The following is a 24,556-nucleotide window of genomic DNA, read 5'->3' on the forward strand; positions in this document are numbered from 1 at the left end:
TTTTCCCTTCCCCGCAGTTAATTATGAGGCGATTTCAGGACATACTGTTACAGGTTACTCAGAGTGTCCCATCACTCAGTTCTACAATTTTAGAAGCAGAAATGAATTGTCTCTCTGTTCTTCCACGGAATAAATGCCTTCCCTTTGATGCTTTTATGCCACTGTGTAAAACACAGTGAAGTGAGGTACATGAAACTAGGTTAAAAAGCTTAATATAACTATACTAGGTTGACAAAGCTGAGGATTAAAATTCAGTCGCGCATGCAAAAAGTGTAATAAATGAATGAAAATATATGTTATGGGTCATTTCTGCTTTAATAGCACCTTTGTGCTATGGAATCCAAATAGCAACAGTCATCTTATACACGCCTCACAAATGAAAGAACATTAGGTTTCTAGGAAGCTAATGACACAGCCAGCACGGAATGAGCCTTGTGCCCACGGATTTATTTCATGCAAACATACAGGGCGTGTAGAGATAACTTATCAGTCAAAGATAGGACTCCATTTAAAGCTGCTGCAACATTGATGTTGTGGTTTGTCTCCATTTTTCAGCTAAATAGAGGTTTTCTTTTTCGCTTCCCATAAAGTCTTCAACTAGCTCAAGCCTTCTAATAAATTGCAAACTCTGTAACAATATATCTTCTATTATGCCGCTTGTTACTTTACTAAGACAGGAAATTAAAGCAATAAAACACTTTCAAAATGATAGGGCGCACTCAGGCAGTCATTTTTCTTATGTTCCAGTATTATTCTTCAAAAGACCTTTTATGATACTAATATTAAATTCTTTGAAGTCAGAAGAATCTGTTGAAAGTGTTGAATTTCTAAGATATAGAGCTCAAATATTGCATCTACTCATGCATTTATTAAAATTGAATATGGGGTAGAAAATTTTGAAACACAACGTACAATACGGCTAAATAATATATGACCAGATACATCTCGAGTCCACATTAGAGAGTCCATTGTGTGGAAATTTGATTGAATGCTCGGGAAAATCTATTTTGCTTTTTCTCACCTTATGTGGCCAAATGCACAACATATGTGGTCATTCACGGGAAAGGCTGGCCACAGAAAGACAAAGCTTGGTAAACCAGACAAACACCATCATGATCACTTATGCAGCATGTTCACATAAAGGAAATTGAATCAGCCTTATAAGGCTGTGCATTCTTGATTAACCTCTGAGAAAAAAGGTCAGACAACTGTTCTTTTAAAGGGCTAAAAGAGAAATGTAAAAAACTGCAATATATCCTAGGCAGTGCATTAGGCGATCGCATTAAACAGCTCATGGAGCGATGTGGAAAAAAGCTCTCTTCATTGACTATTACTAAAAAAAAAAGGTCTTATTTTCTTCTCAGCAATAAGCATTTCCATCCAACCTTAAGGAAAAAGAAGTAGATGGAAAATAAAGAGATAGGCAAAAAACCGTTGAAAGTGTAAATTTAAAAGAAGGGAGAGATCGTATAAAAGCCCCTCTCTCCCCTACCTTGTCTTAAGCACTTCATTCACACTACATACATCCCTAGCCACAGACCCCAACCTACACCCGCCTGCCCTCCCCCGTTCCTTCCTTCCCTTCTTTTTTGCAAAGGTTTGCAAAAAACCCAGCAGGCTGAAGGATGAGCACTCCGTCCCCTAAGAGGAAACAAAACCCCAACTTCCCATTAGGTAACATTACAGAGTTGCTTGAGCAGTGCAGGAATTTTCCTCCTCTTTGGAAACCCCAAAATGGTTGATCTCTTTCTCCACGTATCATTTTAAACAACTGCTATTTAGCAGGTGTGAATGTTCCAATTAAATAGCAAACACTTTTCCGAGGCAGCACTAAGAGCCTCTGCAAAGTCAGGCTCCATTCCCACCCACTTCCTTTCCTCGCTCAGCTGATTAAGGTCAGCACTTTAAAATTAGAAAACGGAGCCCTTGAACCCCTTGTCACAGTCATATACACACTTGCTAACATTAAAGGATCTTCCACACACCAAAGGGAAGTCAAACTGGGCTATGCTGCTAATTTACTTCAGTTCTTTACCAATTCCTATTCCTGTCTAGAAATATCTTTTTGATTTTTTTTTTTTTTTGAAACATTGTCCTGAATTCCCAGTGATAAAATTAGCTGGTCCAATCTGAGGCATTAGTCCTCGATAACTTCTGTTTCCCTTCTCATATGACACAGTTCGTCTCTGCTGGAATTCCTAAGCAATCAACTACCTGGTGATACTTTTCCCCAGAGACCTTTCTTTGCACACTATATCAATTAACACAAAAGCAATTTTGGACCCCCTCCAATACGCTACACTACCATCTGGCCTCCCTGGAAGCTCATGGAGAAGGGCAGATTTCAATTTGTCAAAACAATGCAAATTCCCCAAATTATTTTCAAATTATGCATGTTTACTTTAATGTTGTGCCCATTCATCTCTTAAAAGGTACTTTGCACAGTCCTTTAAAGGGATTCTCCGGCTTGTGTGCTCTCTCTCACTCTCCCCCTCTCTCTTAAGAAGTAGAAATTGGGGTTATCAGGGCTAAATTTTAACTTTAAAGAAATAAGAGTTTATAAAAGCTAAAGAGCTTGCTAATCAGGGTCAATAACACATTATCAGATGTGTTCACACCCTACACGCTCTGTTGCAACTGCCCACTTATTAATTTGGGAATGTTTAATTTTTAGGCAGTAACACATCCATTATTATTTGAGAGGTCCTAAGAAGACTCACATCAAAGAAATATGTTCCAGGTGTGACCATTTGCCACTCTTTCCCTGTAAGGCTCTGAAAATTCCTGATAGAATATAAGCAGTTAATTTGGAAGTATTAATAAATTAAGTCATTTTTCACTCATTATAAAGAACTGATTTGGCAGATGAGTTTGGCCATTACCTTGGAAAGTTCTGTTGTGAGGAGAGAGGGCAAGGGAGATGTAGAGTCAGCCAATGCAGCAGCCACTGGCACAATGCAAATTTATTAAAATTAAACACAAGTTTAGAAACTCTCCTATCTCCTTAGTCATATTAGTCACATTATAAGTGCTCAACAGTCACATGTGGCTAGTGACTACAATTCCAGAGAGCACAGCCGTGGGACCTCCCCATCACTGAAGAAAATTCTGTTGGGCAGTACTCATGTTCAAGAACAGAGAATGTTCCAGATGAAGGTGGCTGGCAGGAAGTTTCTTGCTAGAAAAGATGCAAAATGGCCCCCAAAGCAGGCAGGACAAAATGCATGAGATCAAATTGTGGTTTTTCTTGAAGGTAGACCCTTTCTATAAGTGTGAGGAGTTGAGGAAAGATGAGAACATCTTACTTAGTTTACCTGGTTGTATGTCCCTGGGAAGCTTTACTTCATTTTACTCGTATTAGTCGTTTTACTTCATTTTAGTCGTTTGGGTTGACTAGTATCCACCCTGACCTTTGCCGGCTGCAATTATCTTCCTATTATGCTCAGCCAAGTGCTATATGTTGAGCGGATCCTAGCCCTGGTTCCAAGGAATGACCCTGGTCTGGCCCGCTGGAGGGTTGCAACTATCCTAAGCCGAAGCTCCGGATTACAATTGTTCTGCCCATCTGATCTCATTAGAGCTCCTTCTGGCTTCTTGCTTAGTGACTAGGAGGAGATACGCCCCCCACCCCATGACTGCAGATGCCGAGAAGACACATCCAACTAGCAAATACCTTACTACACGAAATGAGGACTGTCTGCGACTGAGGGCCACAGAAGACGGCAGCAGAAGCAGAGGAGATGAGAGGTCAGGTTCCGGGGACTACATGGGAGGCACTGGATCCGCACATGCTCCAAACCAGATTTTTACCAGACTGATACAAGTCTCTCCACGTCCATCTGACCACAAGATTCTCTCTCATCAGTGAGTATATATACACACACGTAGACATGCACACGGTATATAACTGATGCCTACAAGTTGTATAGCGTGGATTTAAAAAGAGTATTCCCAGCACAGGGAAGAATGTCTGCAAAAGTCCTGGTGCAGAAAGAGCCTGATAAATTGAAGGAACAACCAAAGCGTGGCTGAAGAGTCACCGGCTGGGTTGGTTGGGGGACACAGCAAGAGGCAGAGACATCGTGTGGAGTGTAGGGTTTATTTCACAAGAAATGAGAAGGCATTAAGTGACTGTTGGGACAGTTACATCCCTTTAGCTGCTCCCAAAGATTGAGGAAGAGAAGAGTGGCAACACGGTGTCCTGTTAGGAAACCCAAGTGGACGCCTATGGTGGACTGGACCGAGACAATGGTGGGGAGATGTGGAATGTAATTGGAGAGTAGAATCAAAAGGACTTGAAATCAAGATTTTTGGCTGGAACACCTGGGTGGGTGGTCGTAGCATTTACCAAGATGAAGGACAGAGGAAGGAAGAGAAAAGGGTGAATGGAACTTAGAACAGTACCGCCCCTCCCCAAGTCATTTGATGAAAAAGATAATGTGGACTGTCCAAGTTAAACACAATTTTAAAATGAATTCTACATTCCTGGAGTTAAAAATTGCCCTGAGGAAACATTGAGTCAAAAATTCAACTTATGTTCAAGTCCCATAGGCCCAATACTATCAAAAAATTTTAACTGCTAACTTGTTTTTGGACAATTAGGCTACCACTTATTATAAGATTATAATAATGTTCCAAAAATACCATTTCTAGGATGAGTTTGATTCTATTCTAGTACTCTCTAGTACTCTTGCTTTATAGTCTTTCTATTAGGCTTAAGAAGAAGCGTTGATTTCTCTATACTTCTATTATAGTGGTTTACTTGTTTTCTTATTCATTTGTGTATTTCTCTGCATATCATAAAAGCTTGTAAGTTCATGTACCTTTGTAAACTAGTCCTGTTTTTTTTTAAATTTTTTAAATGTTGATTGATTGATTGATTGATTTTGAGAGTGGGAGAGAGCAAGCATGAGCAGGGGAGTGGCAGAGAGAGAGACAGAGAGAGAAACGGAAGCAGGCTCTGAGTTGTCAGCATAAAGCCCCACATGGGGCTCAATTCCACGTACCGGGAGATCATGACTTGAACCAAAATCTTAACTGACTGAGCCACCCAGGTACCCTCACTAGTCCTCTATTTTTAATCTCAAGTGATGCCAGGACAAACAGTGAATCTGAGATTATATGACTGTATTATACCATGGAAGCAAGACATCCCTTAATAAACAGCATATATATGTGTACAACAACATATATTAAGTCAATTCTGCTATTATATATATATATATATATATATAAGTCTATATTTAGCAGAATTTCAAATGCTAGATTAAAATCTTAATATGCCATATATTACAGGACATTTATTAAAAACATTTCCTTTGAATAACATTAGTTGGGTCCAGAGTAGGGTCATAAGGTACTCCGTGTTTCCATTTCATGCTTAGTGGGAAGGATGGAGACAGAGTCGGCTGTGGCACCGGTCAGGTTGACCATATGTTGTTTGGACTCTTAGGAATGGGGGGGTACCCTTTGGACTTGTCACTGTATGTGGCACTCTGTTTGTGGACCACAGTATGTGGTCTCCAGGTTCCTGAACGAAATCCCATGTGGGGCTCAAAGCAGGAAAACCACTTTCTGAAGTACGAAGGTGAGGATTACTGAGGTATCTTCCCAAGGAATGATAAGACAGTAATTTTTATATTTTGAAAGATAGTATAATGCTTCCTTTTTTTTTCTTTTTATACCTTGAAATTCCTGATGAATCGTTCCCCCTCGCCTCTTTAAAAGTTTTTTATTAACATTTATTTATTTTTGAGAGACAGAGCACGAGCAGGGGAGGGGCAGAAAAAGAGAGAGACAGAGAATCTGAAGTGGGCTCCAGGCTCCAAGCTGTCAGCACAGAGCCTGACATAGGGCTTGAACTCACAAACCATGCATGAGATCATGAGCTGAGCCAAAGCTGTTGCTTGACCAGCTGAGCCACCCATGTACCCCTATTTTCCCCTCCTTGAATGCTTATTTGGGAGTAGAGGAGTCAGTCTATTTGATTAAAGATCATTCCAGTATCTATGCAGACCTTCTCATCCTTTAAAGGAGACGACCATTTTACTGCAGCCTTGATAGGGGCAGGCAACTCAAAGCTTGAACCACAATAGAACTTGAGGCAAGCTGAAGTCATCTTTATTTCTAGCCTTCTTTCATGCAATTTATTAGTGATGGCAGATTCTCTTCTGAAGCTAGTACTGAAAGCATATTTTCTCTATGATTTTATTTCCAATGGGTTTTAAGATTTTTGAAGGCAGGGATTATATCTTTATGCTCCTTTATACTTATCAAAGGAGCTTCTATAGTTCCTTGCATGCAGTAGGTGCTAGCAGGATGGGAAGCCCTTTAATATTTCATTATTTCTATGATATTTCATATAATTTTGACTGAACCTTTAAAGGAAACATTTAGGGGCTAATTTTCCATGCTCACTGGAGCTGTATTTGCTCTTCTTGAGGCTAACTATTGCTCAGGATGATGAGAGACTGGAAGCTGCTGATGGTATTCTTGCCTCTCTTCTTCCTCTGTGAGTGTTGATTTCTCTGGCACCTGCAAACCAGTTCTAACTGAAATGGCTGATAATAAAATGTTAAATATTTAAATCATGCTTAAAGGTTTACAGTTCTCTTTTATATTCACCACGTCAATTCCGTAGACCCACCACCAATACAAGTATTGAGGTACTAGGATCTTCAAGTAGAGTTTTTTGCTCTCAACTATCCGATCATGATATATGCAATATCAGCTGATTGTCTCCACCAAAATGGAGAAAGTTTCACTGCTTCATATAGAGTCAGTAAATGAATATCGCTATAATTTCAACAACTATGGCATTTTGTCATTAAGAGGCTCTTCATTTCCTAGGAGCTTCGTGTTGACTCATCCAGATAGCCTGGTTATATCCCTAATAAACGTTTCGAGAGGAGCAGGAAATAGCCATTTCAGCAGGTGGCACTGCTCATATTTGCAGTTTCTGATACTCCTTTAGGCAACATAGTTGAAGGCTGCATGATGAATGAGCAGCCACTGATTGGTCCTATTGTGCACTTGCGATTCTTCTTCTTCTTTTTTTTAATTTCTAACTTTAGTATGCAGACGACGCTGTTGGCGATCAAAGCATGTGCACTCTGGGGCACACGCACTAAGCTAAAATATAACAATGATATGTGGTCACATGAGCTTTGTTCAGATGAGGTTTTCTTCAGGGCTGGTAGCAAGCTCTGATGGCAGGTAGCTCTGAGTTGAAAGTTGACCAGAGAGGTTGAAATGTACTTTTTAAAATATGGAACCCTGATTCATAGAAGTACTATGTAAGGAATACCTAGTTCGAGTCTGCTACTTCTTACCTTCACCTCTCTCCCTCCCTCTCTATTTCTTTTTTAAAGTTTGAGAGGAACAGTTCTTGAGGGTGTATGACTTGCCTAGCATCTCACAAGATGGCTTTGGCATATAGTAAGGACATTTCAATTGCTGATGATGTAGAATTTTCACTTCAAACTTACACTTAATATAAAACTTGTCACTAAGGACTCAAAAAAATTCTTGGCAAAAATCTTGTACAGATGATATCTGCAATACCTACCACTAACTACAATGAAAATAAAAATCTCTTCAAAAGCAATCACCTCAGCAGGAACCAGAAAAAATGCAAATCAAGACAACAATAAAATGCCATTTACCTCCATTTGATTAGCAAAAGTACTCAATGAGGAACACTTCTTAGGAAGTGATAGAATGTGGAACAACGGAACCTTATGTTGCTGTGGGAGTATAAATTGGTACATGTACTCTGGAAAACACTCTATCTTGTAAAGTTGAGAATTTATGAATCTTTTTACTTAGCAATTCCATTTTTAAAGTTTTTTTTTTATGTTTTATTTATTTCTGAGAGAGAGAGAGAGAGAGAGAGTGTGAGTAGGGGAGGGTCAGAGGAAAAGGGAGGCAAAGAATCTGAAGAAGGCTCCAGGCTCTGAGCCAGCCATCAGCACAGAACCTGACACGGGGCTCAAACCCACAAACCGTAAGATCATGACCTGAGCTGAAGTCAGATGCTTAACCAACTGAGTCATATAGGCTCCCCAGCAATTCCATTTTTTTTTTTTACAAATAGTTTATTGTCAAATTAGTTTCCACATAACACCCAGTACTCATCCCCACAAGTGCCCTCCTCCATGCCCATCCCCCCCCCACATCCATCAGTCCTCAGTTTTTGTCAGCATTCAAGAGTCTCTCATGGTTTGCCTCTCTCCCGTTCCCTCACCATTTCCCCCCTTCTTCTCCCCCTTGTTCCTCAGTTAAGTTCCTCCTAATCCTCCTATACATGCAAATATATGATATTTGTCCTTCTCTGCCTGACTTATTTCGCTCAGCATAACACCCTCAAGGTCCATCCATGTTGCTACACATGGCCAGATTTCATTCTTTCTCATTGCCATGTAGTATTCCATGGTATAGATAAACCACATCTTCCTGATCCATTCGTCCATTGATGGACACTTGGGCTCTTTCCATGTTTGGCTATTGTGGAGAGAGCTGCTATGAACATTGGGGTCCATGTGCCCCTATGCATCAGCACTCCTGTATTCCTTGGGTAAATTCCTAGCAGTGCTCCAGCAATTCCATTTTTAAAATACTGTTTGGTTTTAGTTATTTTTCACTTTATATAAAGGGTATTATGGTGGAGCGAATTTTGGCCCCCAATGATATGTCTACTGGGAACCTAAATAACGTGACCTTATTTGCAAACTGGGTCTGTATAGGTGCTGTTAAGTTCAGAAGCTTGAGATGAGGTCACCCTGGATTAGGGTGGGTCCGAAACTCATGGGCAAGTGTCTTTAGAAGTCACATGGACAAGAAGGGGACAGAAGACAAGGCAGACAGTGAAATGACTGAATGTGTACAAGCTAAGAAATGCCAAGTGTATGACCTGCATTGGTTTCCCTCCAAAGTAATAAAAATTAATAGTTAGAAATTTCGACCTGCAATACCTCACATTGTGAATGTATTTGGAGCAGATGCCTTTAAAGAGATAATGAAGTTATACTGAGGCCTTTAGGGTGAGTCCTAATCCAATCTGAATTGTGGCTTTACACTAAGAGGAGGTTAGGACAAGAGAAAGACAGAGGGGCCTGGGTGCACAGAGGTGTGGTCTATCAGATCTAATGGAAAAGCAGAAGGAAGGCCCACGCATCACAAACATAGACACACAAGCTCTTTTCTGTGGGTTTTTGCCTGCTTGTTTGTTGTTTTGTTTTGTTTTCTCATAACATATGTCTTATGTCTCCTCTCATAACATAAGACATTTTCTTGAAAATGTGACAACCGAGCTGATGAGAAATATAGATGAGGGACCTATCAGCCCACTGGGGCCCCCACCCCAAGTCAAGGATGCATGTCAGAGAGAGAGTATGGCTGTGTGGATGTGAGGTCAGTGAGAGGATCACAGCCACAGCCCAGGAAGACCAGAAAAAGATGGCAGTTCATATATTTTTGCAATAAATACACGCATAAAGGAATAAATAATGAACACATTCATAGGTAGATAAATGCTAGGAAATTATAACAGAGCGCCATCTAATTTTGTACACATATGCTCAACTAATTCGAATTCTTCACTCACAAAGATGATCTTATTTCGGAAACAGACTCTTAACTATAGAGAACATACTGACGGTTACCAGAGGGGAGGGATGGGGGGGGGGCAGGGGGAAAGAGGGGAAGGGGCTTAAAGAATATACTTATGATGAAAAAAAAAGAAAAAAAAGAATAGAGATGATCTTGTTTTTAACACAGGTATTTCTTGCCGACATTTACAAAGAGTCTTGCCTAAATGGAATGGACACTGAGGTAAAAAAGTGGGGAATTCTACTAGTTACATGACACGGGGACAAATTATGCATCAGGCAACCGACAGCCTTGTTGTGGAAACAATACTAGTAGCACAAGAAACAGGAGGATTTTGATGGTAGGAGGACGTGTGCAAATTATGTTACTAGTGACCAGCAGTGCCTCGGCACCACTTTTTTGCTTAATAATTTGCCTGTGACAAAGGACTGTATCCTGTAATATGTGGTGGCCTTTGAACAAGTTTCTCTGTTTGCCATCCCTAACCATTTAGCTTACAGTGCTCCGCTGTCGCTTCTGTCCTGGTTTAGAATGTGGCACTTAGAGTTACAGTGTGAACCCCTGGAACCTTCTCTCTTTGTGCTTTCTCTCTATTGTTTGCTCATAATGAAGGGAATGGCGGTACACTTATTCAACTGGGGTGCCTTGAGATAATGAGGCCTTTGAATAAGGCATCTCCGCTCAATGGGATGCCTTCATTTTCTCCTAACTTGGTAGAAATAGTCGTCTTAGGTGCTTGTTAGGATTGGGAGATAACTAGCTGTTATTGCTCCTGCCTGGATGGTTTACATAACCTTTTACCTTGTCCCTTTCAACCCCGGTCACTGAGAGAACAGAGATGAATGAAAGGCTTCAGGTAGTTAAATTGTCCACTTGCTAACAGTGGGGTGTGTGTGTGTGTGTGTGTGTGTGTGTGTGTGTACTTAAGAAAGGGCAGTGCATGCAAAAGAAGACAGAAAACTGTGTTTTCATCTGAATTTGCACCACAGGTATAATGAGATTACTATATACACATTTGGAAAACCCACATAGTTAAAAAACAGAGTCCTGTAATCTCTTATTTTCATAATACATGGAAAATGGCAAATTGTTCCTTGAATGAATAAGCAAATGATTTCTCTCTTTATACTCATATTTTTATTCTGGTCAGAATTTCATGGCTGTGTGATTGCAAGATCTAATCTCTTCTATTTTGATGGCTTCTTATTATTTTCTTCTTTATGCTTCTTTAATAATAAAAGCAAGATATGTTAAATATTGGTCTTTTGACGACAGAAAAAAAATGTAACTTAGGCAATACCAGAATTTTTTTTTGCCTAAGACTCATAGGTTCACTTTTGTCAAATTATCTTTATATTGTGTCCTCTAAAATGATCAAAAGTTTGTCCTTTAAAAAAAAACTGTTCTCAACAAAAAGCAATCTTTAAAGAAGAATACCGCTAGCATTTCTTCTATTGAATGCTAGAGGGAGAATCTCTGGGAGTTCCTTAGAAAAACATTTTGGCAGCACCTGCAAGGTCCAGGAGAAGGACTCTTAACTGTGCAACAATCAATAGAAAGACTCCAAGTCACTCCTTGGATCAATCACTGGAGATTATTAATATAATTATTTTTAAGTTTATTTTATTTATTTGAGAGAGAGAGAGAGAGAGAGTAAGTGAGTGAGCAGGGGAGGGAGAGAAAGAGGGAGAGAGAATCTTAAGAAAGCTCCACACCATCAGCATGGAGCCTGACATGGGGCTCGATTCCATGAACTGTGAGAACATGACCTGAGCCGAAATCTAGGATCGGACACTCAACTGACTGAGCCACTGAGTTGCTCCTATCAATATCATTCATTCTTGAAGTGCTAAAAATTATAAGCAGGCTGGTAAAAATATGACCTTCCGGAAGGGCCCACTATCTGCAATCGAGCAAGCAAAGGATTTTCCTGTAACCTTCTCTGGCAACTCTGGAGCTGAATTATTGATGAATGGAAATATTCAAAACTGAGAAGCGTTTTTGGATTTCTCTATGTTTTTCAACACTAAAGCGTTCGCTCTTCCCAATGTGTCTCAACACAACAGGAGCACTGATTTATTGAGGAAACCAATGGTAAGCTATTTCAAGATGCTCTTTCTCCAGGGAGACTCAGTGGTATATCAATTAGGCAATATGTGACAAACTAAAATATTTTATCGACAACTGTTAAGGAATATTTAAATAGGATTAAAATATAGCCCTAGATATGCTAATACTTAAAAAAAAAGAAAAAGAAAAAATTTCCCTCAACAGGCAGTAACTTAATAAAAGATAATATATAGATATGTCAGCAGATAAAAGATAAAGAGGAATGTGATATAAAAAGAAGTGCTGATGTCTTTTACTCCCAAAGGTAGAAGCCCGGAGTTGCTAGGTGTTCCTAAGATTAAATCTAGCATCGTGCTTATGCCCCACTGCCAACACAGTTTAGGAAAGACTTAACATGAGTAAATTGAATTTATAGTTAAGTGACTTCCATCACTAAATAGTACGACTAGATCTAATTTTCTTTTTCCTAGAGAAATGAGTGCAGTTTTCTTTTTAAAAGAATATGCCATTCTTTAGCAGAAAGATCAATGTATGTTGAATCTTAGGCAGGCCACCCATGTAATAATTAAACAAAAGTTTCATAGCACAATGTTACTGTAACCATGCACATATTATATCTGTGTGCCTCTGGTTTAAAAAAGTAGTTACAAATGAAAGGTTATTCAGTGTCTCAGATCAAGGGTCACAGATTGAGTAAGTCTTACAAATGCATGAAAGTCAGGGTTAGCGTAGGCTGAATACAAGGAACCTGTGAATAGCTACTAGACTGTTCTGTATTGTGGATCTGAGGGAAGGCAGACTGAATGTTGCCAGATGTCCAAGAGTTTTAAAGAAGCCTAAAAATTGGATTTTTAGGTAAAATCTTCCTATTTTAAGTATTGATGCATTAAAAAATAATTATCTGAGTTTACTAAAACACATCTACAAACCAGGTATCAGCTACTCCTCAGGTCTTTTTTTTTTTTTTAAATGTTTACTCATTTATTTTGAAAGAGAGAGTGTGTGCCTTTGTGGATATGGGATGGGCAGAGAGAGAGGGAGAGAATCCCAAACAAGCTTCGTGGTGTCACTGCAGAGGCCCACGTGGGGCTTGATCTCACAAACTGTGCCATCATGACCAGAGCTGAAATCAAGAGCTGGATGTTTAACCAACTGAGACATCTAGGTGCCCCAAATATCAGCTACTTCTATATCAGATTTGGGGAATACATATCCCATGTTAAAGGTCTAGAGATAGATATTTATATTATTTTCTTTAAAACAATGCATGTATCTATTTTTAATAGTCTACAAAAATAAGTAGTCAAAATAAAAACTTAAAAATATTTTTAAAAAAGCAGTCAGCCACTTATAAATTTTTATCAAGCATCTACTTTTTGCTCAGGAACTCTTCTAGGCACTGAGGATATACTGATAAATGAGTTAAACAAAGCCCATATCTTTAAGGTGCTTATAATCTAGTGATAATGAAAGTCATGAAGCCAAACAAATAAGTGAGAAATTTCCAACTACTTTGTTAAGTGTAGGAAAAGATAGGGAATATGATTAAGCAACGCTGTGGGAGCACTCTGGCCTGAGTGGCCAGAAAGGATTCTCTGAGCAATGATATCTGAACTGAGACCTGAGTGACAGGTGGATTCAGTCATGTTGAGACTGGAAAGAACAGAGTTCTAAGTAGAAGGATGGGCAAAGAAAAACTCTTCAGGAGAGAACACACCTGCCATGTTGGACTCAAAGAAGAAGAAGGTCATTGTGGCTCAGGATAGTGGGAGAAGAGGAAGGAGTAGAGCAAGCCTGGAACTGCATCATATAGGGCCTTTTAAACTAATGTCTTTCAAATTTTAACACACATCCCGATCCCTTAGGGGGAATCTTATGAAAACGGTATCTGAGTCATTATGCCTGAGATGCTGCATTCCTAAAAACTACCCACTGAAACCCCTCACACCACCCTCACCTCAATGGTGAGGTGTTAGACTGAATTCTACTTTTGGTAGAAAATCATTCAGACCTAAGAGGTAGATGGAGTGAGCCTGTAAACGGGCAGAGAAAACAGTGAGGCATTTCGGTAGCCCAGAAGAGAGATCATGATGGCTTGGACTTCAAGAGGAGCTGCAGGGTAGATATTTTGAACACAGAGAAATGGGCCTTTCTGCTGAATTGGAGGATGAAGGAGAGAGGAATCAAGTTTGGCATGGGGCATGTATGGCCTAAGCAAGTTTCCCTGATGGGGAAAATTTTGGGAGGAGCATCTTTTGTAAGTCTGGTGGGAGGTGGGGGGATGGGGGATTACTTCTGTTAGTCCATATAAGAATATGTCAAATGGTTAACTAAATGGAAATATCTAAATGGAAATAACAAATGGAAATATCTAAAAGGCAGTTTCATATATGAGCCTAGATGAGGAGAGAGATCAACACTAAGAAACTGACTTGGGGGTCACCCATATATTGGTAGCGTTAAAGCCATGGATGGCGTAATGCTGCTTAAGACGAGACAGAGATAATGAAGGGAAAATGACCAAATCAGGAGTCGGAGGGGGGCTCCCCATCACCTAGAGATCTGGAAGACAGAAATGATCCAGCCAAGGGCTGTGGGAAGAAGTGAGGCGGAAAGAAAACTAGGAAGGCATTTTGTATGTACACCAAGACAAGAAAACATTTCAAGGAGAAAATGGCAGGGCTAATCCTGAGGAAAGGTCAGGTGATATGAAACTCAAGAACTGACCATTGATGTGATGAAATCGGCTCATTTAAAAAAAAAAAAACAATTCAAGCATAATTTTTAAAACAGTGTTAGCTTTTAATTGTTAAACACACATGGTAGATTTTCTTTTTTGGAAAAAAAATTAAAACTAATTAGAAAATTTTAGCCTAGTGACTATGAAAAACTTAAATTATTGGGTCATATAGATAATTTACATTTTATCTCATTCATCGTGCTTATTCATAGTTTGTAAAAAGATTAAGTTTTCCTATTTTCAAGTTTTGACATGGTTTCTCAGACTAAAATGAATGAACCAGAAGGATTCTTCTTACCCCTGGAAATAGCTATCTTATTAGGTTGATTGTCACTTCTGAATTCACTAGTAAATGGAACTATCAAAGTAGCTACTAGCAATTTCATTACTTAAAAACAAAAAACTTCCTCCAGGGTTATCTATAACCCTTATATTTATTTTAATGACCACTGTGTCAAATTACTAGAAGTTGATTCTATTATAATTAATTCTAGTTCAGAATCTAAGGATTTAATCTAACGTCAGTAAGAAAACTGGAAAGAAATTATTAGTCGCTGTTAATATTTTGTATGGTTTCAATTTGCATATCAATATATTCCCAGCACCAACCCTTTCCCCCATTTTCCCGCGATCACCCAATGGCCTAGCAGAAGAGCCAGACTACGAAAAGAGTATCGTTCCCTTCCCATCAGTGTCACTCAAAGTAAAATATTAAAATGAACAGTAGCAAGAGAGGTCTGTTTATTTTTAATTTTCCATATTTCTTAGAATATATCAAATATTCTTCTAAAAACTTATTTTTGGTAGTAATGTTTATTTTTTCTTCCATCATACGGTGATGTGTGCTGTATGGATCCATTTGAAGATCTGGTCATCACTTCAAGTGCAACTTCAGTACCGCTGTACTCATCAGTTTTCCCAACAAAGCAATGTTGCTTTTAGACCAATGATTCTTAAACTATTTTGGGTTGAATGTCTCTTTGAAAGCTGATGAAGCCTATAGACCTCTGAAAAGATACACATAAATACATGTGCAAGTATTTTTGACAGCTTGTTTCCCTTTACTCCATGCTCATTTCCACTACACAGCTAGATTATAAAATCCTCTGAGGCATCAGGTCACGTTTACTCTTGATCATAATGATCACTTACTAATCGTAAAATGGAAATGGCTCCAAACTGTGCAACTAAAACAAAAAGCGCTTCAATTCTGCCCAAAACAACTTTGAATGAAGAGGCTCATTGTTTGGTTCTGTATAAGAAATGATTGTGGCATAACTAGAAATGTGTACATAATCTGTGAAGGCCGACTGATTGAGGACTTTGGCTTTACCAATGGAAGACGATCTGTACCCACAAAAGAATTCAGTGGAAAATAGAATCCAAACTCCTATGTCTAACTTTGTCGGATGAGGAGTGGGTTGTCACGGAGTACAAGAATCCCTATCTTTCATTTTGTTTGTACCAAAGTCAAAGAAGACCTTGTGGTCAGGGCTGAATCATTGAGACCATCTGTGTTAACGGCAAAAGGATTACAATTCTGCGTTTCAATTTAAAGCCTTCTGAGCAGAAGTAACCTTCAGAAAAGTTCTGCAGATTTCTGCCTGCTGAGAAATTGAAAGGCTAGGTGACTTTTTACACCAGCCTCCAGAAATGCTTTCTCCACACTGAAAAGTTTACATTCTTCTCCACTTCCAATCTCTCCTTCCAGAGAGGCAGCTGGGACAAAAGACAGTAGATTTTCAGCAGTATCCAAAATAGTAACTTCAGAGACTTGAGTCAAAAGTTTCACTTCATTCTTATAGCTGAAAATATCAGCCAAATACCCAAGTCAGGAACAAACTCCTTCCTGTTCTAAGAAGGGTCTCTTTTTCTCTAAAAGCAAACACAACTTATGCCTGTTGTTCAATCATGGGCTTCAAGATTTGTCCTCTGGACTGCAACCCTGTACAGCATTACAAGATTAGGCTTTTGAAATGAGGAAAATTAAATTTTGAGTAAGTTTCAGTCTCTTTAAAAACTTGTCTCCAGGAAAGAAGGAAGGAAGGAAGGAAGGAAGGAAGGAAGGAAGGAAGGAAGGAAGGAAGGAAGGAAGGAAGGAAGGAAGGAACAATGAAAGGAAGGCAGCTCTATGGTCCATTGCATTTAAGGAGCAACAGATATAAGGGTCTTCTTGCATTTTGTTTGTGTATAACAACTTTATTGAGTTATAGTTGACATCCATTTGAGATTCACCCATATCACTGTAGGTATCAGGAAGTGATATCTTTTTATTGCTGAGTAGTCTTTTATGGTATATATACCACAATTTCTATAGGCATTCATTTATTGACATCGGCACTTGAGTTTTTTCCAGTTTTTTGCTATTACTAATAGGGCTGCTATGAACCCTGTTGTGTAAGTCTTTGTAGGAACACCTGCTTCCATTTTGCTAAAGTAAATTCCTTGGAGTAGAATGGTAGGTCATAGCATAGGTATGTTTTTTTTTCAGTTTTCATTTAATTCCCCAATTATTTCCAAACTGCATATACTGTTTTCCATTTCCATCAGCCATGTATCAGAGTTCCAGTTATTCCACATTCTTGCTAACACTTGTATGGCGAGTTTTTTTTTCTTTTCTTTTCTTTTTTTTTAATTTTAGACACTATACTAAATGTGTGCAATGGAAACACTTTAGTTTTCTCTTTGGTTTGATGTTTTGATTAGCAAGAACATTTTTATATAAGCTACATGGAGGCTTTGGTGTTCCAACATGTTTGGATTAACCAAAGGTGCATAAGATTCATTGCATTTGGTTTTCTTTGCAATTGCCCTGGATAACCTAGACTTCGTGTAAATGAAAGAGAAATGTCAATAACAATGAGGGTGGATTATTTCTGTCAAAATATTTTAGACAACATAGCATGGTGATCACATGCATATCATGTGCACACCTATCCTTATTTGGCGTACAATAATTTCTTAACAGCAAAATGGAACAAAGTGATTTTTTACTGTTGGAGTTCTTTCGTGGTTTCCCCACACGTAGCAAATCATCAGAGTATTAGAAAGAAGTAAATGGAAATATTTTCCTGAAAATCCAGTTTGACATATGAAATTCTTCAGTGGACTCTCTGCTTATGAATCCCTGCTCTAGAGTTCCATGTTCTCATGTGTGGGAAAGGGAATCCCTCTGTTTTTCCCCAAGTAGGAGGAATTGTTACTTTGGGTGGTCCGAGACCAAGAGATTTTAAAAAAATAATATCTATCTGTTTTTGAGGGAGAGAGAGAGATAGAAACAGTGCTCAAGCAGGGGAGGAGCAGAGAGAGAGGGAGGCACAGAATCTAAAGCAGGCTCCAGGCTCTGAGCTGTCAGCACAGAGCCCAACATGGGGCTCGAACTCACAAACTGCAAGGTCACAACCAGAGCTGAAGTCACATGCTTAATGGACTGAGCCACCCAGGCGCCCTGAGACTAAGACATTTACTGGCTCACATTTTGAGTGGGAAGGGTCACTGTGTGTTAAAGGACACAGTCTATGTCCAGTGTTCCCTAGCTATCCTTTCTTCTTTCAAAGAATTCCCCCAAGGTGGGAAGGGTCTGCACCCCACCCTCCACCCCCAGTTCAGACTTGCCAAGGACTTTCTGTTCCAAAACAACCATTTGTAACTGGCAGGTAAAACAGACAGGAGTTTGTTCTCTCCAGCTGGGTTAGCTGAAGCTGTGGGTTCTGGGAAGGTAGCTCTTTGGCTGAAGCTGTATTTATAGCTGATGAGTTTTCCATGGAGCCCTCTTTTGAGTGGCATCAGACGCCTGAAGAGTTATTCATAAATTGGTACTTTTTTCCCATTTTATTTGGCACTGTTTTTATGTACATGGTTTCTTGGTCAAGAGCTCTGGGGGAAAGAAGGGTTGGCTAAAGAGATTTGGGGTTACAAGTGAAAATGGTCTCTTCCAGTTATACGTCAAGGTTAGAATTATATTTGATTCAATGCCTCCTTTTTTAGTCATAACATTTTACACATTGCTTCCTTTTTAGTTTTAGTTTTGTCTCCCCAATCCGGGTGCTTATCTGACCACGCTTTCATTATCATAATTATTTTTTAAAAACTCACTTTCATAAAGTGTGGATATTATACATAGCATGTAATTAATGTTCTCTAAGAAAAGTTCAGGTATTGGGGAATAGTATTAAACATGAAACATAGGAGATGTATCAATTTCTTCTAAGAGTAGTCCTCAAGTAGTATATAATCCAAAGTTATAAAAAATGATATAGAGTTATTTGTCAGAATGGCTCACCATAACAAAAAACACACATAAAATACATGTATCTATAAAGCCATCAAATTAGGGGGGAAATGTCCAGGAAATTATTTGCTTAATATTCCCCTATCAAGTTTATTTTGTCCAGTCTCCTTTTCAAAGACAGATTACCACCCAAATCACTGAAGACAGATGGCTGCCTCTATTTTTAAAATGTTCTAGAGTCGATAATTTCACAAGCTCCTTCGGTAGTCTGTTTCAGCGTTTAATCACTGTTACACTCAAGACGTTCTTCCTTATGTCTAATATATGATGTCTAAATAATGAAATACACTGAGTGGAATAAGGAGGGTAATTTTAACTCTCACAGCTGCTAGAACTAGAGACCTAAACAATTTTTCAATGAGACACATGGTTCAATTATGCTCTCTCCGGGGTTGACATCTCCATCCCTGACCTCTCACCCTCCTTGTAAGTCTATAATTCTTACTTTCCACAGGATATTGTCCCCTGAATATCCTACAGAACTTTGGAAATTAAACTAATGAAAGAAGGCTCATTTCACTTCTTAAAAATGCAATTTCCTTCCATTTGTAGTTTTATGGGTTACTTTTTCTTCCAAATTTATTTTTCTCCCTGTCTTCTCTCTTTGCAAGAGAAAATGCAGCAAATTGCTACATGTATCTATTCATCATCCCATAGAGTTTCTCAATTAGTCAGTTGTGGTTAAGGGTCCATGGATTTCATTCCTAACCACTTAGGGTTCCCAGTCCCAGGTGGAGTGTCTGACCTTCCCATCGCCAGTGGATCCTCAATGTAGGACTTGGGGTAACAAAGACAACAAGAATAAGTTCTTTTTTTTTTTTTTTTTTCTTGCAGTCCATAGTGATGTTTCTTCTAGCCATGGACGTCTCCTGAGAAGCTATGATTAAGCATAAATTTTTATTCCTTAATTCCTTTTAGGTGTTAGGAAACTCTTTCAAAAGGAGTTAGAGATGATTAAATGTTAGGATATGTGCTTACTGAGTATCCCTTCCTAGGGTATGTGAACTTTAAACGTATTTGATGTGAGGAAAGAGATTGCCTTCCTGGAGGGTTGAGTTCACATTACACCACGGTGCCTTCTCTCAGGATGGCGACCAAAGACAGCTGCCACATTTCTGCTGGCTGCAGGTGAGTGGCCGCAGGGCCACTGGGCTCGTCTCATCTAGCAAGTAAGTGCCCTCTGGATGACCCCTGCTTTCCTAGCGCCCAGTCAGACCATCACTTTCCTCCCCTGAACCCCGCAGAGCACGCACCTTCCCTCCCCTAACAATGAACTTGCTGAATTCTTCCTTCTCTCGGGACTGCACAGAAAGGCTGCTGCATCCTGTCATTGAAAGTCACTGCAGTGGAGCCCAAAATGATCCCTTCCAAATTTCCCCAGAACTCAGGAGTTCAAACACTTACGATAAAGCAAAGACAAAGGTAGGTATCTTAAGAATACTAATTAGGGTCTCTACACTGAGATTAGGAAGGAATGTTGAAGTTAAACATTGAAACAAGGTGGGGACAAAGCTAGGTACAAGAATTTAAGAAATCCCTGGGGCACCTGCGTGGCTCAGATGGTTAAGCATCTGACTCTCGATTTCAGCTCAGGTCATAGTCTCATGGTCTGTGAGACTGAGCCCTGTGCTGGGCTCTGCACTGATAGTATGGAGCCTGCTTGGGATTCTCTCTCTCCCTCTTCTTTGTGACCCTCTGCCACTCATGTTCTCTCTCTTAAAATACATAAATAAACTTAAAAAGAAAAAAGAATTTAAGAAATTCTCAGCATTCACATCAGTAATTGAGGGGCAGCATGTAAAGCTTCTGGTTAAGGAAGGGATCCCAGGGGGGCGCTTCGGTGGCTCAGTCAGTTAAGTGTTGGACTTTGGCTCATGGTTCGTGGGTTCAAGCCCCGTGTCGGGCTCTGTGCTAACAGCCAGCTCAGAGCCTGGAGCCTGTTTCAGATTCTGGTCTCCCTCTCTCTCTGACCCTCCCCTGCTCTCTCTCTCTCTCATAAATCAATCAATCAATCAATCAATCAATCAATAAGGGATCCCAGGGCCAGAAGGACTGAGTTTGAAAGTCTGTTCTTTCACTCTCTGGTCATCAGGCTTGGGCATGCCAGTCAACTGTTTCATCCGCAAAATGAGGACAGGGCCGACTTCATGTATGGTTGTTAAGCTAAAATCTCAGGCATAATGTGTGCATAGAAAGTGTTCATTGTGCTTAGTCATTAGGGATAAGCAGTAGCAAACTGATGCTGCAAACTGATGCTACATTTTCCAGACTTTTTGACACCAAGGAGAAATAGAGGGCAGAGCAGGTCTTCTTCCGGGACAGGAGTGGCTTCAGCAGGTACAGAGCCTATGGGACTGACACCTGGGTAAGGTGAAGGGAGATGATGGGATCGATGGGAAGTGCCTGGCACCAAGCCCAGTGCCCAGAGGTCAATAAATGCTGCTTGAATTTGGTAAATTAGTAAGGGTCTGTTTTTGTTTGTTTGTTTTTTCTCTTTTCCCCAGATAGAGCAATAGTGAGAGAGTACAGAATTAAAGAAAGACATTAGAAAAAGATAGAGAGACGTTGCTGCTAATTATATTGGCATAATTATTTCTATTTTTAAGTCAAAAGGTGCAGGATGGAGGGCGAACAGGAAAGAAGAACAAATAAACTGGGAGAGAGCGGGGGACGGTGGCTTCCATTTAGTAAATACAGATAAAGAGAATTAAGGAAAGTGTGATTGGATTGAATTAACTAGTGTGTTATTGACCAGTACCAGCATGACATTGCCTTATTCATGAAGACGCTTAAGAAGGATGCTTAAGGAATTTCTTTTAAGGAAAAAATAATACTTTCTGTTGGCTTGGCTTTGCTATCTTTCTTAGGAAACCCCATGAGTTGGCCTTGGATTTGAACAGAGGCAGTTCCAGAGGGATCCCCATTTTCTGGACTTACACTTGCAAATTACCCAGAGCTGGGACCTTACTGTGGCTCTCTTGCTGTCCTCTGATTTACTGTCTAGTTTGGTCCTCACAACAGTTATGTGAGGCAGATATTATCATTTCTCTTTGCAGATGAGGACACTGTCACAACCACAATCAGAAGGAATCTGGGGGTTATCTGAGGTCTCTGAATGCATCCCTTTAAATGCTAAAGGACTTTCTGGTATGTTTTGTGATCTTTGGCTGTGGGTGAATGGACACTTACCACAGGCATTTGCCAATTAGGGAAATCTTTTAACAATCCATCCATCCATATACAATGGATATATCCTTGTGTGGGATAATATATCGGCTTGACACCTTGGCCCCGGGAGTGAGTTTAAGTTCCCTCTAACCAACACAGTTCAAAGCAAAGAAATGATTACTTTTCCGTTTCTTTTGATAAGATCTTCAGCCGAGACCTGCATTCTCATGATGAAGAAAAAGAGTGGAAGCCAACATTTTCCTTCGTTCTAATTCTTAATCCAGGCCCCAACTCCCAAGATGCCTGAAGCTAGTCAATTAACCTCTTTGGGCTACTGACAATGCAGTAGTAAAACTGGACAAAAAATAGAAACACACACACACACACACACACACACACACACACATCTAAGACAGTTTCGCTCTTGTATACATTTATAGAAAAAAAAAAAGTACACAGAAACAACAGAATCTCTAAAAGAAGTAAAGTGAAGGTTCCAAAGGGGCCAGAGGTAGTTTATAGAGGCTAGATAGCACTGGCCTGCACACAACAAATACTTGATTAAAAGAATCCTAGGCATTTGATTGAAATGGGCTCATTTGCTATTTAGTTTTCTAGAGTTAATGACACTTGTTCTGCACTACATTATTTTTGTCCTGTTTAAATAATAATTTAAGAAAGAAAAGAAATTGAAACACAGGACCAAGTGCCCTTTGGTTCGCTGGAGGGGAAACACAATGCTAAATAGTCTCATTTTTTAGTATACCATCACATTTAAAATAGTTTTCTCCCTGCGTTAAATTAACCTACAAGTCTCAGAAGTTGAATGACTTTTCTTATGGGTCTTTGTGATTCCTTTCCCCCGAACATTCTGCCTGATAGATGAATATACAAACAATATCGAAGCTTCAGGCTGTGATATACAAATAAGAACAACAAGAGATAATGCAACTAGAATTAAATTCGGAGACTGTATTTGTTTTCTCTGCATGCTTAATGTCCTCTCTGAGGATTGAAAACTGTAAATAATAAGAATTTTATTTTTTTAATGTGGTCCATTTGTGAATTAAATACAAGGTTCTTTGTGTTTTCTAAAGCAAGAATTTTTTTAAATTGAAATATACATGCTTAGTTACTAAGTTCTACCCTCTTCTTACCCACAAGGAAAAGCTATGGAGGTAGGTAGGGACCTGATCATATACAACGAAGATCCTTGTGTAGGTAAATAGTTGGATGATTGAAAAGGAGGAAGGATTTTTAGCCACTGGATACATTTGTTTCATATCACTTCCTTAATTGAACTGTTGGAGAATTCTGACTCTGTAGCTTTAATGCATCCCTAAGGATTAATCAAATCGAATAACAATGCCAAGTGCAACCTATGCTTTATGCCCTTGTTTCTGCCTCTAAATATAAAAGCAGCTTGAAGGAAAATATTTCATTAGACACCTATGTTTGTGCACAGCACGGTCATGACCGATGCAAGAGTGAGATGTAGTTGTGATTTAAAAAAAATCAAATTTGTAAAGTTTAAAAAATTGTGAGTTTTGAAAAGCACTCCATTTTCTTTCTTTTGTTTTTTAATTTTTATTTATTTGTAGAGAGAAAGCATGACCAGGGGAGGAGCAGGGGGAGAGAGAGAGAGTCTCAAGCAGGCTCTATGCCCAGCATGGAGCCTGACACAGGGCTCCATCCCACAACCCTGGGATCCTGTCCTGATCTGAAATCAAGAGTCAGATGCTCACCCAACTGGGCCACCCAGGAGCCCCCCAGAACATCTATTTTAAAAACTGTAAGTCCAGTATTGTTAGAGGAAGAAAGAAAATGGATGGAATTTTGGTCCTGGGGCAACCATCTTCTAGACTTCCCTCATTTAGAGTCAGGATTGAAATAGAAATATTAGGTTTTCTGCATCAATTTAAAACATTTCCTTAGGTTGTTGGTGATTTCAAAGGAGAGGAACATTCTAACCAGTGCGGGTATTTAGTTTATGACATTCCCTTTATTTCAATGTGAGATGATTTATCCAGCAATAAAATGGAAATAATAAAAGCACTGCTTAAAATCATACCACTGTGGACATTTAAAAGGGCTCTTTGGGGGTGGGGACATTTCGCTACTTGATGGCTCTCTGTCATGCCCACCCCTACCCCACTATTCAATATGAATAATTGCTCTCCCAAAGGAGTGTGTGTGTGTGTGTGTGTGTGTGTGTTTCTGTTTGCCATTTTCAAGCTACACAGTGATAAAACTATGGAAATAATTATGATATGACAAAATCATTGTTATAAAGGCTAAACTTTTGTGCTGGGGCAAAACAATGAGAAAGGACTTCAGTGAGGGTCCAGGTTCTCAGCAAGTTACCTGGAGCAAAACGAAGTGATAGAATGAAGACTTTTTCAAGAAGGACACCTGCAGTTTATCTGAAGCAGGATTTTATACCCGCTTCCAAAAACCAGAGGTATTCTGGCTCTGTGAGTGCAGGTTTGACCCTCTGAAGAAAGCAAGCCACCCTCATCTGTTTCTGCAGAATTCTTCATAATAGATGGGGAGTGCTGGCGCCCCTCCTCTGGCTGTTCTAGTGATCTCGCCAATGAGTCTTCCACCAACACTTACTGAATGTCTATTAATGTGACAGTGTTATTCACACAATAAGCTTGGGGGAGAAATAATTAAAA

General features: G+C 39.5%; 1 long non-coding RNA gene across 1 annotated transcript; it reads left to right on the plus strand.

Moving 5' to 3' along the window:
- Positions 1-20,015: 20,015 nt before the first annotated feature.
- Positions 20,016-21,842, plus strand: LOC120244280. Its single transcript, XR_005531522.1, has 3 exons — positions 20,016-20,132; positions 20,979-21,047; positions 21,767-21,842. It is a non-coding gene; the product is annotated as an uncharacterized LOC120244280 (long non-coding RNA).
- The last annotated feature ends 2,714 nt before the right edge of the window (positions 21,843-24,556 follow it).

This window comes from Hyaena hyaena, unplaced genomic scaffold (assembly GCF_003009895.1).
Source record: "Hyaena hyaena isolate Hyena2069 unplaced genomic scaffold, ASM300989v1 scaffold_377, whole genome shotgun sequence".
Lineage (NCBI taxonomy): Eukaryota > Metazoa > Chordata > Mammalia > Carnivora > Hyaenidae > Hyaena > Hyaena hyaena.